This window comes from Columba livia, chromosome 25, assembly GCF_036013475.1.
Source record: "Columba livia isolate bColLiv1 breed racing homer chromosome 25, bColLiv1.pat.W.v2, whole genome shotgun sequence".
NCBI lineage: Eukaryota > Metazoa > Chordata > Aves > Columbiformes > Columbidae > Columba > Columba livia.
The window spans coordinates 808,218-822,571 of record NC_088626.1 but is presented as its reverse complement, the minus strand read 5'-3'; the positions used below and the strand labels follow the sequence as shown (position 1 = coordinate 822,571).

At 56.1% G+C, this 14,354-nt stretch overlaps 1 protein-coding gene across 1 annotated transcript in view; it reads left to right on the top strand.

The window, feature by feature from the left end:
• The window catches only part of LOC110365005 (uncharacterized), a 209,987-nt gene extending 195,693 nt beyond the window's left edge, over positions 1 to 14,294 (top strand). The window contains exons 17-18 of the mRNA XM_065040887.1: positions 8,605 to 8,732; positions 9,646 to 14,294. The gene's annotated coding sequence lies outside the window, so the exon portion shown is untranslated. The remainder of the gene's footprint in view (positions 1 to 8,604; positions 8,733 to 9,645) is intronic.
• The last annotated feature ends 60 nt before the right edge of the window (positions 14,295 to 14,354 follow it).

Below are 14,354 nucleotides of genomic sequence, written 5' to 3'. Positions count from 1 at the left end.
CAGGGAGCGCTGGGGCATCTGAACGCCCGGAGCCCAGAGACGGCCTGGACGGGCAGGTCTGTGCTGGGGGACGGGTCCAGCTGGGGGTCTGGTCCAGCGCGACCCCCCTGCCCTCCCCGCGGGGGCTGCGGGTCCCGCTCTGGACGCCCATTAACCCAGGGAGCTGCTTTTATTTGGGCTCCATGGCACAGTTCCCGGGAGATTTATGACCCCAGCGCCTTTGATGTGGGGCCCTGATAAGCATCAGGAATATTTTGGTTTCATGACAATGTCAGCGAGTGCTCTGACTGAAGGGGTTTATGGGCAGCGATGTTTCCTGCAGCTATTGAGCTGGCTGCCACATTCCTAGGAAAGGCCAGCCATTAAAATACAATCGTAAAACCCCCTCTGGAAGGCTTTATAAACAGAGGGAAGCTTCTCCTTTCAGGGAGAGGATCGGGGAGTATTTCCATTTCAATCAGGGGCATCTCTGGAACCAGAGCAGAGCAGAATTTGTCAGGGGATTAGCCCAGCAAAAGAGCCAGTGCAGGATTTTTCCCCTTCGCACTCACTCGGCTGTTATTCCAAATTAGGCTGTTGGTGTCGGGCTCGCGGGAGGGTAATGAAAACCAGAAGGGAGCTGCGGTGGGAGCCTCGCTGGGGACGGGATGGGGACGGGGTGCTGGAGGGGCCCAGGGGTGCACAGGGCAGCCTCAGCACCCTGATCCTGGAGCAGGGTGGTCAGCCCTGGTGCTGGCATGGTGCAGGAGGGACATGGCACAGTGCTGCACGGCTCTGCATGGTGCTGCGTGGCTCTGCATGGTGCTGCATAGCTCTGGATGGTTCTGCATGGTGCTGCATGGCTCTGCATGGTGCTGCACAGCTCTGGATGGCTCTGCATGGTGCTGCACAGCTCTGGATGCTGCTGCCTGATGCAACACTTCACGCAGCAGGTTGGGCAGGGGGTCCCCGTCTCTTCCCCGCCGATGGCGGTCCCGGCTGCGGGAAAGCCACCATGGCCCGGCTTTCCCACCGCGGCAGCCTCTGCTCATCGTCAGCTGCTCCCCGCGTGATTTATCTGAGGTTTACGCTCCAATCTGTAACGCAAAACCACCGAGCGCATTTCTTCCTCTTTGTAATTAAAGCCCCCACTGCTGAAACACACACCTGGTATAAACAGCTATAAAAAATACATGTGTGCAGCTCCAGCGCTGGTTTTAGGCGCCGGGTGCCTGTCCAAGAGGCGGTGAGAGCGGTGCGGGGGGCCTGGCCGGGTCAGGGCTCATGCGGCCCCCCAAGCCGAGCTGCAGTTTCCCCGGGGGTCCCTCCCTCACCCGTCGCTCCTGCACGTCCCGGGAGCTCTGCTCCTCCCAGGGTGTAATTCCAGGCCTGAGCTTGGCCTTTAAAGACAAACGTTTAGCACCGGATGGGTTTGAACTGCCTGGCGATTGGGAGATTTATATAGAAATGGTTTTCCTGAACTTTACTGAAATCCGGTGGGACGAAGGCAGCGTGAATTCTAAAGCAGAGCGTCGTTTGGAGGCAGCGAGAGCCCCTCGCTGCTCCGTCCCCTGCTCAGGAGGCTCTTCCAGATGATATTTCAGTTTTCTTTTCATTTCCAGCCTACATCTTTTTCACGGCTAATTTATCCCCTCTGTCCTTGCGCCAACATTGTCCTTAAACAGCTCGTCCCCCTGCCTGGCGTTCACCCCCCGTGTGTTTATAAGAGCGATGGTTCCCCTGCTCAGCCTCTGCGGATAAACAAGCTGAATTCTGCTGGTTTGGTTGCTCTTTGCCCCGCTCTGTGCCGACCCCTCCAGCGCCGGGACCCACGGGAGATGTGGCCGGCCGCCCCGTGCTCGGGGCAGGGCAGGTTTCCCAGCCTCCCGCAAGCAGCACAGCAGGACAGACGGGTTTGGTGGGTGGCTGGCAAAGGAAACAGGGAAGGTTGGCCCGGTGTGCCGTGCCGGCACGCCGAAAGTCCCAGCCCGGCGCTGCCCCTGCCGTGAAACGCGGCTGCTGGGGCGATTGCCGCCGTCCCTTTGCTGTGTCCGCGGAGGGGACGTCCCCATCGCCGTCGCTTTCCGCGCGTGGTTTTGCGGGGTTTCTGGTGACCCCCTGGCCAGGGCAGCGGGATGAGCGGGAGCAGGGTCCCCCACCCAGCGCCCCTCGGCCTGGGTCCGTGTTTCACAGCACAGCAGACGCCATCGGCCGTGGCGCGGCGGAAAACCGAGAACTCGGAGCAATTGTAAATGAACTTTCAGAATGATGAACAAAGAGCCCTTGTCCATGTTATACAGCAAATAAATCACACCAAAATGATAGTTGTAATTCCCAAAAGTACACAGAGAATTGATTTTCCAATGACATTTATCATGATAAACCGGTGCAGCAGCATACAGGCACATCTTAAGTTGCAGCTGGTTGACTCTCTCCCATTTATCTCCCATCCCATCTTCGCCGGGCACATTTGCACAGTTGCACCGGTGATTATTGCTACTAAGGACAGCGGTGCTGGGGCTGGTTCCAGCTCAGCCTGCGCCAAAGCTCAGTCCGGTTTTGCCCCTTGGGAAGCAGGAGCAGGGATGCGCTGGTCCTGACCCAGCCAGGACACCGCACCGCTCTGCAGAAATCCCCAATACTGCCCTAAAGCAGCCTTGGTTTGGCTCAGGACCCCCCAGTTCCCGCACTGCTGGGGCAGGACAGGCAGGGAGCATCCTCAGCCATACCGGGCCTCGAACGTCCCCAAAAAGAGCTGGAAACGCAGCTGCGCTTCTTAGCAAAACCCAAAGCCCTGCCCAAAAGCTAAGGACGTTCTCGCAGAAAGCAAAGCCAGCTCCATTAGGATAACATTGCTTTCAATCCCCAATCAGATTTTTAAATTATCTGTGGCTGTGCCGGTGTATATATCTCCCTTTGTCAGAGCCTCGCCAGCCTCTCCCGCTCGCCTTTATTTGTCTTGCTGCTGTTGCAGCGAAAATGTATTGGCTTTGCAGTTAGTGATTACACGTCATCACATACCCAATTTATAACACCATACCCCAAAGAACAGATGTAATAAAGCCAGGCCAGGAAACAGCGATGTTATAAAACAGAGCAGTCAACTCCGAGGTCCGTGCATGTGTGCAGGAAAGAAAATATTACAGACCTGGTTTGGGAGGGAGGGGCGCGGGGAGGAAGGGGCCGCGTGTGCCGGGGCGGGAGCGGCGAGTCTGCGTCCTGCAGGGCTGTGCATGGGGGGATCGGGGTGCTCGGTGCCGAAACCGCTGCCGGGGGTGCTGCGGGATGGGCGGGTTTGGGGTGCTGTGGGATGGGCGGGTTTGGGGTGCTGCAGGATGGGTGGATTTGGGGATGCTGCAGGACGGGTGGGTTTGGGGTGCTGCGGGATGGATGGGTTTGGGGTGCTGCAGGATGGATAGGTTTGGGGTGCTGCGGGATGGGTGGGTTTGGGGTGCTGCAGGATGGGTGGATTTGGGGATGCTGCAGGACGGGTGGGTTTGGGGTGCCGCGGGATGGATGGGTTTGGGGTGCCGCGGGATGGATGGGTTTGGGGTGCTGCGGGATGGATGGGTTTGGGGTGCTGCAGGATGGATAGGTTTGGGGTGCTGCGGGATGGGTGGGTGGGTTTGGGGTGCTGCAGGTTGGATGGGTTTGGGGTGCTGCGGGATGGGCGGGTTTGGGGTGCTGCCGGAAGGGTGGGTTTGGGGGTGCTGCAGGATGGTTGGATTTGGGGATGCTGCAGTATGGATGGGTGGGTTTGGGGGTGCTGCAGGATGGGTGGCCAGGTTTGGGGGTGCAGCACCTGGCCAGGATGTGCAGAGGGAGGACGTGGTTTCACCTCCAGCTGCAAGGGGGTTTATGGCAGAAGCGGGTGTAGAGTTGGCATCCTGCACTGAGCCTCAGCCCCTTCTCTCTGGAGGCAAGAGGGGGCTGTTATCTCCAAAAACTTGGATTCCTCCCCGCCTTCCCATGCAGCCCCCAGGCCCCAGGCTGTTGCACCAGGAGACGCTCCCCGAGAAGACTTACCCAGAGCAAGGGTTTATCTGGTATTATTCATGGGCCATGGAGACCGGAGCTCTGGCAGCAGGACCGTAATCGTGGCAGATAGAGCCGCCCATCGCGATAGCGCGAGCGGCTGATAAAGCGGCGGGAGCGGGTCCCAGCGGCCGGGCTCCTGCTCCGGCAGCAGCAGCCGAGAGCCCCGCGCCTCATTATCGCTAAGTTTTCTTGTTTAATAATCCAGGGTAATAAAATGCACCTCTGGAGGGCTTTGCCCAGATAAAGGAGTGTAAATCGGTGATAAAGAGTTTTGAATTTAGCTCCCACAAAGAATGTGTGAAAGCCCATTGTTCTCCAAGCCTCCACCAGTGACCTTGGCCATGTCCGTGGTGAATTCCCGGTTGGAAGGACCCCCAGTGTTTCTGGGGACTCGGGGTGTCCCAAGGAGCTGGGATGGGCCCCGTGTTGGTGGTGGCAGCAGGACAAGTGGACATTGTCCAGGGTGATGTGATTGTGCAGGGACCCCAGAGCAGAGCTTTGGGAAGGGGATGGGGGAAGCACAGGTGCCCTATAACGGGTGCACCCGAATCCCTGAGCTGCACCTCACCCAGGGAGCAGCGAGGGAACCCAGCAGCTCCCCAGGCCGTGCTTTGAAAGAACAGGGAAAAGGAGCGAGAAACAAAGAGCTGGGTCCGAGGTTGTACATGTAGTTTAGAAACTGATGTTATGCAAATCAGTTAGCTTCAAAAGCTAATCACTTCGGAAGGTCAAAACTCACATTCATAATCGGACTAAACAAAAAGCTAATTAGAGGCCTTTTGTGTGCCTAAATGAGGCCAGAGAATTCCTCCGGCTCCCAGGGGCTGGAGATGCTCAGGAGGGCTCCTGCAGGGATTATTCCTTCCACAAGGTATTTACCAGTAAAACCCTCTTACGGAATGAATGGAAATAATGATACAGAAATGGCACCGGCCCCGAAGCCCCTATTAGTGTAACATTAAACTGCCATTACGGACTGAGGCATAAATTGGAGAGGGGCCGGAGCTGGAGCGAGATGCTGGGAGCCAGCGCGGTCCTGGGGACGCGCTGACAGCTCCGCGTCCCTGGGAGACACCGGGGCTGCCCGCGGGACCCCGTCCGGAGCCGGGGACCCCGTTCAGAGCCGGGGGACCCCACAGTGCCCTTTGAGCTTCCCCAGGAGCAGCCCCGGGTGTGAGCGGCACCGCCGCTCCAGCTGGGCCGGAGCGCTGCGTTCCCGTTGCCAAGATATGGATTTGGTTTTAATAACAGTTAGTGCAAACATTGTAAATTTACTGCTGCTAGAGAGAGTTTTTGAAAACGTCCAACTCTGGCTATAATTTTTCAATCGCACCAGCTGTTTGTGCTCTGCTCATACCTGACATGCTGCTTTGAAATAGCAATCACTGTATTTATAAGAAGGGAAGGACTCATAAATATGTCAGGAGTGGAATATACAACGCCATATTTCACCATTTTCTATTTTAAAATTGTGAGTTATGGCTACAGAAATGTGGTCCCATTAAAGGTGATATGATGTATTTTGTGTCTTGTTCAGGAGCCCATCCATCATGGAGACAATAAAGAAAACCGCACTTACTTTTTTTCCCTGTCGTCTGTAATTTATGATGCCCAAAAAGCTGTAACCTTTTGGCAGGCTTTGCAGAAACTGCTGCACTGTTAGCAACTAAATAACCTTTTATAAGGTTTTAAATGTGTTGCTACAGTCTCAATGCACTTGCTGTATCGATCCAGAAGATCCTGCAAAAAAGGGGAAAGGAACATGATCTATAACAGGATCGATAACAGTATATAGATTGTTGAAAGATGCTTCTAATGATTTTTGCCAGCCGTCATCTTTCAGCGTGCTGCTCCCCATCTTTTAGGCTTCGGTCTTTGCTCAGATTAATTAACCTTGCTGGGCTCTCGGTGTGTCAGGGCTGCAGAACGGGCGCTGCGCAGCGATTGCATCCTGCAGGTTCATCGGCGGGTGGTGACACCAGCACCGCAGCGGGACCCGCACCCGAAAGCACCCCCGAGCACCCCACCGGTCCCGCGGGGTGCGCGGAGCAGCGTCCCTCCGCCTGCTCCCTCTGCCCGTCCCTGCTTCAGGGAACGAGGTTATTATATGTTTTCCATGGCAAGGCACTGACCCTTCCCCCGAGGCACAGGGCGTCCTCCTTTGGGGTCAGGACCTACAGAATGCACCCAAAATGCGACGCCCCCCGGATCACGATGCTCCAGCTGGTGGGTGCGACGTGTCCCCGCCATGGATTTAATCATTAACCCTCGGCCCGGGCTTCGAAAGTGCTGAGTGGAAAGCAATTACGAGGCACAAGTCTCCATGTTCACAGGGCTCCTTAATCAAAACTAGAAGAGAAGCAGCCGAGGCGGGGAGGCGCGTGTCGGGGCATCGGCGGCGCTGTGCCCATAAAGCACCGCTCCGCTCGCCCCGTCCCTCGCTTTGGCATTTATGTTTTCCCCCCAAAGCAGCCACCAAATCATTATTAACGTTATAAATAAAATGAGAGGGCAAGTTATTAAACGTAAAATATGTGGAGTCCTCCTCGAACTCACTGCGTAGTTCATAAATATGATGGCTTAATTTCATCTGTAATCCAAACGGCTGATGAAGCATTACACAGCTCTCTGTTAATTGAAGTTGTTAACAAAGCTGAAGAGAGAGATTATTATGTATAGACTTTTATCCTTCAGGGGTATCATCATAACAGATCATAAATGGAAATGAATTCATCGCTCCCGCACGCGGTTTGATGGCGGGTGGGTGGGCAGGCGGCCGTGGGGACAGGTACGGGGTGCATCCCACCTGGGAGGGTCCCCCTGTACATCTGCTCCTGGCACCTTGGGACGAGCGTCCCCGCGTCCAGCTCTTGGTTTGCAGAGCCCCTTGGACGCCCTGAGCTGTGATGTGTGGTCATTGCCACCGTCCGGGCCACGCGATAGATCAGGGAAGATGGAAAATCCATTCCCTCGGCCCATACCTCCCGGCCGAAGCGCTCGTGTGCAGGATCCTCCCAGTTAATTTACTGGGGGGCACGGGGCGAGTTTCTGTGCAGGCGCCCGGGGCTCAATACATTTCTCAGCTCCGCAGACAAAGGGTCGTCGCTGCCTCAGACTGGAGCCTCTGTGTTTTTCAGCACGTTGCTTTGAGTAATCATTGTTTGGCTTCCAGTCAGTGATGTGGTATTCGTTTCATGGCGAAGTGGCCGCCTGCTGTTGAAGTTGCAGGGGAGGAGAAGGTCCCTTCCCGCAGCTTTCGGTGGCCGGTTCTCACCCCGCAATGCTCTGGACCCCGCGGGTGCTGGTGCTGGTGGCCGCCCCAGCGCCCCAGCTCGCTGTCCCCGCGCTGGGGCAGCAGCCGGGGTCTCTGCGCTGCGCTGCGTCCAGGTGGAGCTGCGAAAACACACAATGCTGTTTCCTTCTCTTGGATCCCAGCAGCTTTTTCCATCCAGCACATTATCCAGGAAATTCTCGTCTATACCTTAGAGGAGTTACTGTGATTATCTGGAACGCGTTACTTGCACACAGCAAATGCAAATTAATGTAGTCTTCACATTTCGCCCTGGCAATAAAGGGGAATGTTGACATCAGCCTGAAAGTAGAATTAACTTTTGCATTATGTGGTGTGAGAGCGAGGTGTTGAAACCCGCGTCCGAGACTTTCCAAGTTACAGTAAAGAGCTGTTCTGGCAGCGCTGCCAAAACCCGGCAGCGTTTCCAAAGGGCCGAGGTGAGCTGAGTGGTCTCTCTGTTCCAGGCTGGATTAGTGCTTCTGCTGGGCTTTCAAAACCTGCCATTTTGTCTCGTTACCTCTAATGTGCTCCTTGCTTTATTGCAAGCTCATCTCCTTCAGAAGAGAGAGTTACGGCGCTGTCAGGCTCTGCTACTCTCCGATAAAGAGCCCGCTGCGTTCCCAGCAGCACTGGCCCTGCTCCCCGCTGGAATCTCTCCCACATCCCTCCTTTCATCGCGGCCACGGGACCCTTTGAACCGCAGCACACGAGGGCTGGAGGGTCCCATCCTGCCGGGGCCCCGCCGGCTCCTCTGCAGCCACGACTGCGGCAGCTTCGTGTTCACACGCTGTTCCCGGAGCCCCTGGATCCACCCGCCGAGGCTGGGTGGGCAGGGACAGGGCTGGGAGCTGCATCCGTCCCTTCTGCAGCACTCGGCATCCTCCGCGCTCCCAAATCCCGCCGCGAGCACTAAACCTGGCGCGGAGCATCCCGGGGGCTTCGCACCCCCGGTCCCGTCCTGATCCGGGGTCGGCCCCACCACGTGTCCAGGCGTGCGTGGGATGGGGAGCCCGGCACAGCCCGGGGGAGATTTCCGTGTAAAATGGGTCAGCTGTGATTTTCTGTCCAAAGCCGTGCTGGGTGAGGGATGGCGGGAGCGGGGTGAGGAGGATGAAGAGCAGGAGCTGGGTGAGGATGAGGAGGATGAAGAGCGGGAGCCGGGTGAGCATGAGGAGGATGAAGAGCGGGAGCTGCTGAGAGCAGCCCTGAGCGAGAGCAGAAGGCGAGAGCAAGATGCAGGGACAGGCCCTGGGTCAAGTGGGTGAGCAATTATACCCCGTCCTTCTCTCCTCCAGATCTGAGCAGAAGGTGACTTTGCCCGCATGATGTGAATTAACCCCTCATCTGCCTCAGGCCTGGGTCCCTAGGACATGGGAGGCTGTTTGCCCAGCAGCAGACTTGGAAACCACTTTCTTCGTGAAGGGTGAGTTCGGTTTCCGAGCCGTGAAGGGCGGCAGTGCCGTTATTCTGCAGAGCAGAGGCGAGGGGCACCGGAGCACCCCCCGCTTTGCCTGGGATGGGGAGGTGTGGGGGCGGCTCTGGCTGCCCTGGGGCTCACGGCTGCACCCCTGCCGGGCCGGGCTCCAGGGCAGCTCGGGCTGGAGAGGAGGAAGAAGGGAAAACAAATGATGCCAGCAGCAAGTGAAGGAAGTGTAGGAGCATTATGTAAAATATTAAATTTAATGCTATTCCATTTTCCATCTCAGTTATTAAATTAACTGAGAACTATGCTTGCACTTAAAAGATTCCTGTCATATTTTATGCACACGATGATCTCAGAGTAATTCGTGTTAGAAATATGTCATGTTAAATTACAGATACCAATAAACCTTACTTAAACTCGGCATTGATCATGTGTGGGAGTTAAACTCCACAGGGCCAGATCCCCCCGATCCTGCACCCCGGCACTTCTCCCCGTGCAAAATGCACCTGGGTGGGAGCAGCCGGTGACCACGGGGAGTTTCTTTCCACCATCCACAAGAGCACCTCCCACCATGGTGCTGGGGCCAGGCAGAGCCAGCCAGGCATGGCAGGGACACGGGTGGTGGGGACACGGGTGGTGGGGACACGGGCACGGTGGCGTTATCTGCCGGGTGTTCCTTGATGTGCATGGGAGAGCCGAGGGCCCGGGCAGGGCGAGCGGTGATGGCCATCCCCGGGGAGGCGATACCGCTTATCGGCAAAAGATTTGGCGTCGCCGCATGAGACGTGGCGCAGTGACAGTCTGTCTCCTATTTGGTGTCACCTCTGCTCGCGCCCGCCCCGTCTTTGCCAGCCCTCATGTGATCCAGGATTCAGTTTTCCTTTATTAAAACAGCCTCTGTGTGCATGTGCAGGAATCACAAGCTCCGGCTGCCCCGAGGCCGCTCCCGCCGCAGCACAGAGGCTCTTGAACAGAGTTTGGCTTCTGCCTTCCCCTGAATAGAGCTGCTTGTTCTCAGATCTGATGGTCCAGCACCCTCCTCCATGCCAGCCCAGCCCTGGGGACATGGAGCATCTGGGAGGACAAGGGCAGGAGCCCCAGTTGCTGCCCAGTCGTCTCCACCTTGAGTGACCCGATGGGACAACCGTGGTGTCCCCAGGGACCGCTGCTGCTGATCCAGACCCAAAGAGCGCCCGAAAGCTCAACCTGTTTGGTTCCTTTTATCACGTGAGCTGCGGAGATGCTCCCCTGCTGATGGTCACAGGCTCAAACGTGACCTGCCCAGCAGCTGGTGAGGTTTGGCCCAGCTCACCATGGACACTGCAGCTGTCCACCCTCCGTGTGGAAACATGGGGTTTTGGTGGGACTGTCCCCATTGACAAGAACTCCCTGGAGACACCAAGAGCCATCTCTGGAGCTGCTCTCGCATCGTCTCGGCAGACGGACAGGTACTGGCAGTACTGTTCCAGCGCTGGGTGCTGGGTACCACGCCACTGAGCGTCCCTGGTGCCCACACAAACCCCGTTTGCCATGACCGCATAGTGCCACCGAACCACACACACCAGCAACCGTGACCCCGCACAGCCCGGCTCCAGCAGGGCCTGCAGCCCCGTGCTGGGCACCCCCGGCTGCCGGGGCCGCGGGCACCCCTGGGTGCAGCCGGGGAGCCGGCGGGTGCAGCGGCAGCAGATACTGCGGGGCGGCTTTAATCCTGCTCCAGGTGGCTGCGATCCAGTGCAGGATTTACAGTGCCCTGACCCTGAGCTGTCAAGAGGGAACAGCCAGATTAATGGGGTGGGCGGGTTCCTGCAATAATCGTTTGTTTGATGTGACAAGCCTGATAGGCGTTGATTTACTTACAGACTGATAGGCTTTTAATTGAGCACCTCCGTCCCAGTCACATCAAAGGCAGAGGTTGACAAGGGGCCCCTTTTACCAAAAGCTCCGGGTGACTGACAGATCCTGGATGCTAATTCTCCTGGGGAGGGGGTTCCCTCTTTTTCTCTTCTTGCTTTGGCTTTTTCCCTCTCAGAATGGCCAGGCCGGGCGCAGAGGCCTGTCCCTGGGAGAGGGGACACCGCTGTCCCCTTCCTCCCACCCAGGGCCCCCCTGCACAGCCACCCCCTGCACAGCCAGCCAGGCTTCCCACCTCTGCCAGGAATCTTGGGGTCCCTATCTCCTCCTGCCCCCAAAACTCAGGTCTGCAGGCTTTGGGGTTGCTGTGGCTCATACCCAAGAGCATCCCAGGACAGTCAGTGGGTATCTGCATCCGCACCCGCCAAACCCGCCGCTGGCTCCCGCTGTGCCAGGTAACGCACCAAGGTGGGTGAAATGAGCTGAAAAGCAGGAGGCAAACGCCAACCCACGGGTGGTTTATCAGGGATATTCTGTGTGTTGAGGCGGCCGACCTGCCCCAGTTGTACAGAGCCTGTGGGGTTTGGTCCCGCACCCAGACGGTGTGAACTGGCCGTGGGTGGACAGACGCGACACGTGTGAACACACGCGCGTGCCCGTGCGCACCGAGTGCTTGTGCAACACCCGGCGCACCGAGCGGGTCTGGAAAAGCAAAAGAAAAAGCAAACAAACCCCGAGTGGCCGAGGCATTTTGTGAAAGACTTACATGAGATTATGCTCTTAATGGGAAATTTAGGGGAGCGGGTATAAATCTCAGCTCTGCTCCAACCTGTGCTGCGGCGTTCGCCTGAGCCCTTGGGCTGGATTAGCTCTGTGTATTTATGTTCTAAAGTCTGATGTGCTTCGCAGTATCTAAATATAAATTATTTTTACTGTATCAATGATTAAATGTTTTTCTTTGAGATCATAGAGTCCAAAAAAATAAATGTTTCTGAAAAGGCATTCAAAAAATTTAAAAGAAGAAAAAAATCCCTCTGAGAACCCCTTTTGTCATTTGCAACCAATAAAAATGCCTATTGTTATGAAGGGCTCATAAATAATCTGATTTTGGCATGCTTTCATACCATACAGAAAATGAATAAATTAAACTTGATTTACAGCCTTTTTCATTTTTATTAGAGCCGCTCCAAACATTTTATGTAATGTACGTGCCAGATGAGCTACACCAAATGGTTCGAGGCTCTGGTCCTGATATTATAGAAATTAAGTTATTTTAATTTGCATGGTTTAATTAACTAACACTGGCAAGGAAAGCAAGAAAAACAGAGGGAAAAGTGATTTTTTTTAGGTGTCTGAGGACTAAAGGAGCCCAGGGGGATCCCCCGAAGCGCTGGGGCCGGTGCCAGCGCGGGGAGGCAGCCGCGTCCCCACCGCGCTTGGGGGCCCTTCCCACTGCGATGGACGGGGGCCACCGTCACCTCCCCATGGGCCGCTTTGTGCAGCGCTGGTGCGAAGAGGGACGGGGTCGTGGGGAAAATACCCCAGACTGTCCGTACTAACAACTCTGCTTGCGGCGGCACAAAACTCGAACAGGAAAGCACATGAAAGGATGCTGAAGCGTCGGCGCCGTGAGCCCCGCTGGCCGCGCGGGGCCGGGATGTTCCGAGGGTTCCTCCCTCCTGCCATTCACCCCGCAGAATTTCACACCAGGAAACAGCTTCATTACATCAACAACAGGAAGACCCCACTGATGTGTCACACAGAAAAGCAGCTGTTAGTCACACATCAAGGGAACAGGGGAGGGGAAAAAACCCTTCACCTTTTTCTGCTTTAATGTTCACGCTGCTCTTTCATGTCAACCGCTCTGCAGAGGAGAGCGAGCACCCGGCTGTTCAATAAGTAACCATCACCCACTGAGGATCAGTTAATATCTAAGTGTCTTCCTGCCTTTCCTGCTACACGATTGCTTTGGAAAGAAAGATTAATTCCAACTTTAAAAAAGAAAACACTATTTTTATCATTGCCAGAAGTCTATATGGCTTTAAAAAAGAAAAAGCACTTGCTTGTCGTTTTACATCTTGCAATTTTGTCAGTTGTTTTAAAACATGTCTCCTGTAATAAATAAGATCATTTTTATGCACTTGTTCTGCAGCTCGGAGCGAGGCCGCGGCGCGGGGGGGACAGGGAAACGCTGACTCGGCGGCTCAGCGGAGGGGCCGGGGCCGTCCCTGGGGTGCTGGATGGTGATTTACCTGCAACGCAGCAGGTACGCGGCGCACAAATAGAGCGCTTTCCCAGTCTCCTTTAAACCGCATCCAGCAGCAGCGAGCTGGGAACGGCGCTTATTGCGGAGTGCGGCTCAGAGGGAGATGCTGGGAGAGTCGCAGTGATTTAAATCCCTGTCTTGTCTTATCCCGGCAGTTTTGTGTGCGGGACGCAGCGCCCGGTGCCCCTGCCCGCTCCAGCCCCATTTCCCCGCGCCGGCAGCCCGTGCCACGGTACCTAAAACACCACGCTAGAGCAACCCTCTGACTATAGCAACACGAGCATGTGGCAGAACCGGAGAGGATTTTCCTGCTAAAGGGCAGAGCAAAAATAGAGAATAAAAGCGCTGAGCGTTAGAGTGTGTGCTGTCCAAGTGGCGGCCAGCACAGGCAGGTGAAGGAAAGCACTCGACCTCTGGGAAAAACGCTTTCTTTTGGTGCAGTTTACTGTTTGTGTATCGAATGCTGTGGTTTGCGGCGGTTTCCTCGCGGGCAGGCCGGCTGGCCCGCCCGTCACAGCCCATGCATCGCTCCGGGCCCGGCTCCTGGTTCTCTCCCTTGGTAAATGTCCCCGGTGCACCACGTGTGCCGGCCCGGCAAAGCACCTCTGTGCATCTCCCAGAGCTGTGGATGAGGCTGGAAGGCCCCAGGAGTGAGGGGCACCCCCGGTGTGTGTCACCCCAAACCCTGCCTGGGGCTCATCCCAAGCTGCTGGAAGAACTTCCAGAAAAGCACCATTCCCCCTGCACCGTTCCCCTGCACTGTTCCCTCTTCACCGTTCCCCTGCACCGTTCCCTCTTCACCGTTCCCTCTTCACCGTTCCCCTGCACCGTTCCCCTGCACCGTTCCCTCTTCACCGTTCCCTCTTCACCGTTCCCCTGCACCGTTCTCCTGCACCGTTCTCCTGCACCGTTCCCCTGCACCGTTCCCCTGCACGGCCGCGCTCCGCAGGCTGCAGACCCAGCAGAGCGCACGGGTGCTGGGATACGTCCTTGGGAAAATAAAGCCTCTCTGAAGCAGCCCAGGTGGGGCGAGCCCTGATTAGGCAGCAAAAATATCATTAGTCATTTCTGAAAGCGCTCACGGAGGCTTTTTGTCTTCTTTGGCTTTACTTTTCTTCAAAATATTTTGCTTTTCATCTGGTGCCTGTGTTATTTTGATTCGGCAAGCGGTCTGGCGTATTTTATTGGAATACCCTTTGTGGCGGGCGATCTCTCAGGTGACTTGTGGAGCAGAAAGGAACACGAAATAGGGAAGTTTTTCCCTCCCTTTGGTCACTGTTCCCCTTAATGAAAACAGGACCCAGATGGATTTCAGAATGAAGCCCATAGCCAGAGACGGGCATCGGCACTGAGCAGGATTCACCATTACCCGTGACAGCCCCTTGATGAATTGTAACCCAGCGCACACCAGCTGCATCCAGAGATGTTCTGTGGTTGCTCCAGCACCGGAGCAGGATCGGCCCTTCCCAATGACCCGAGTTTTGGGGGGAACAATAAACGCG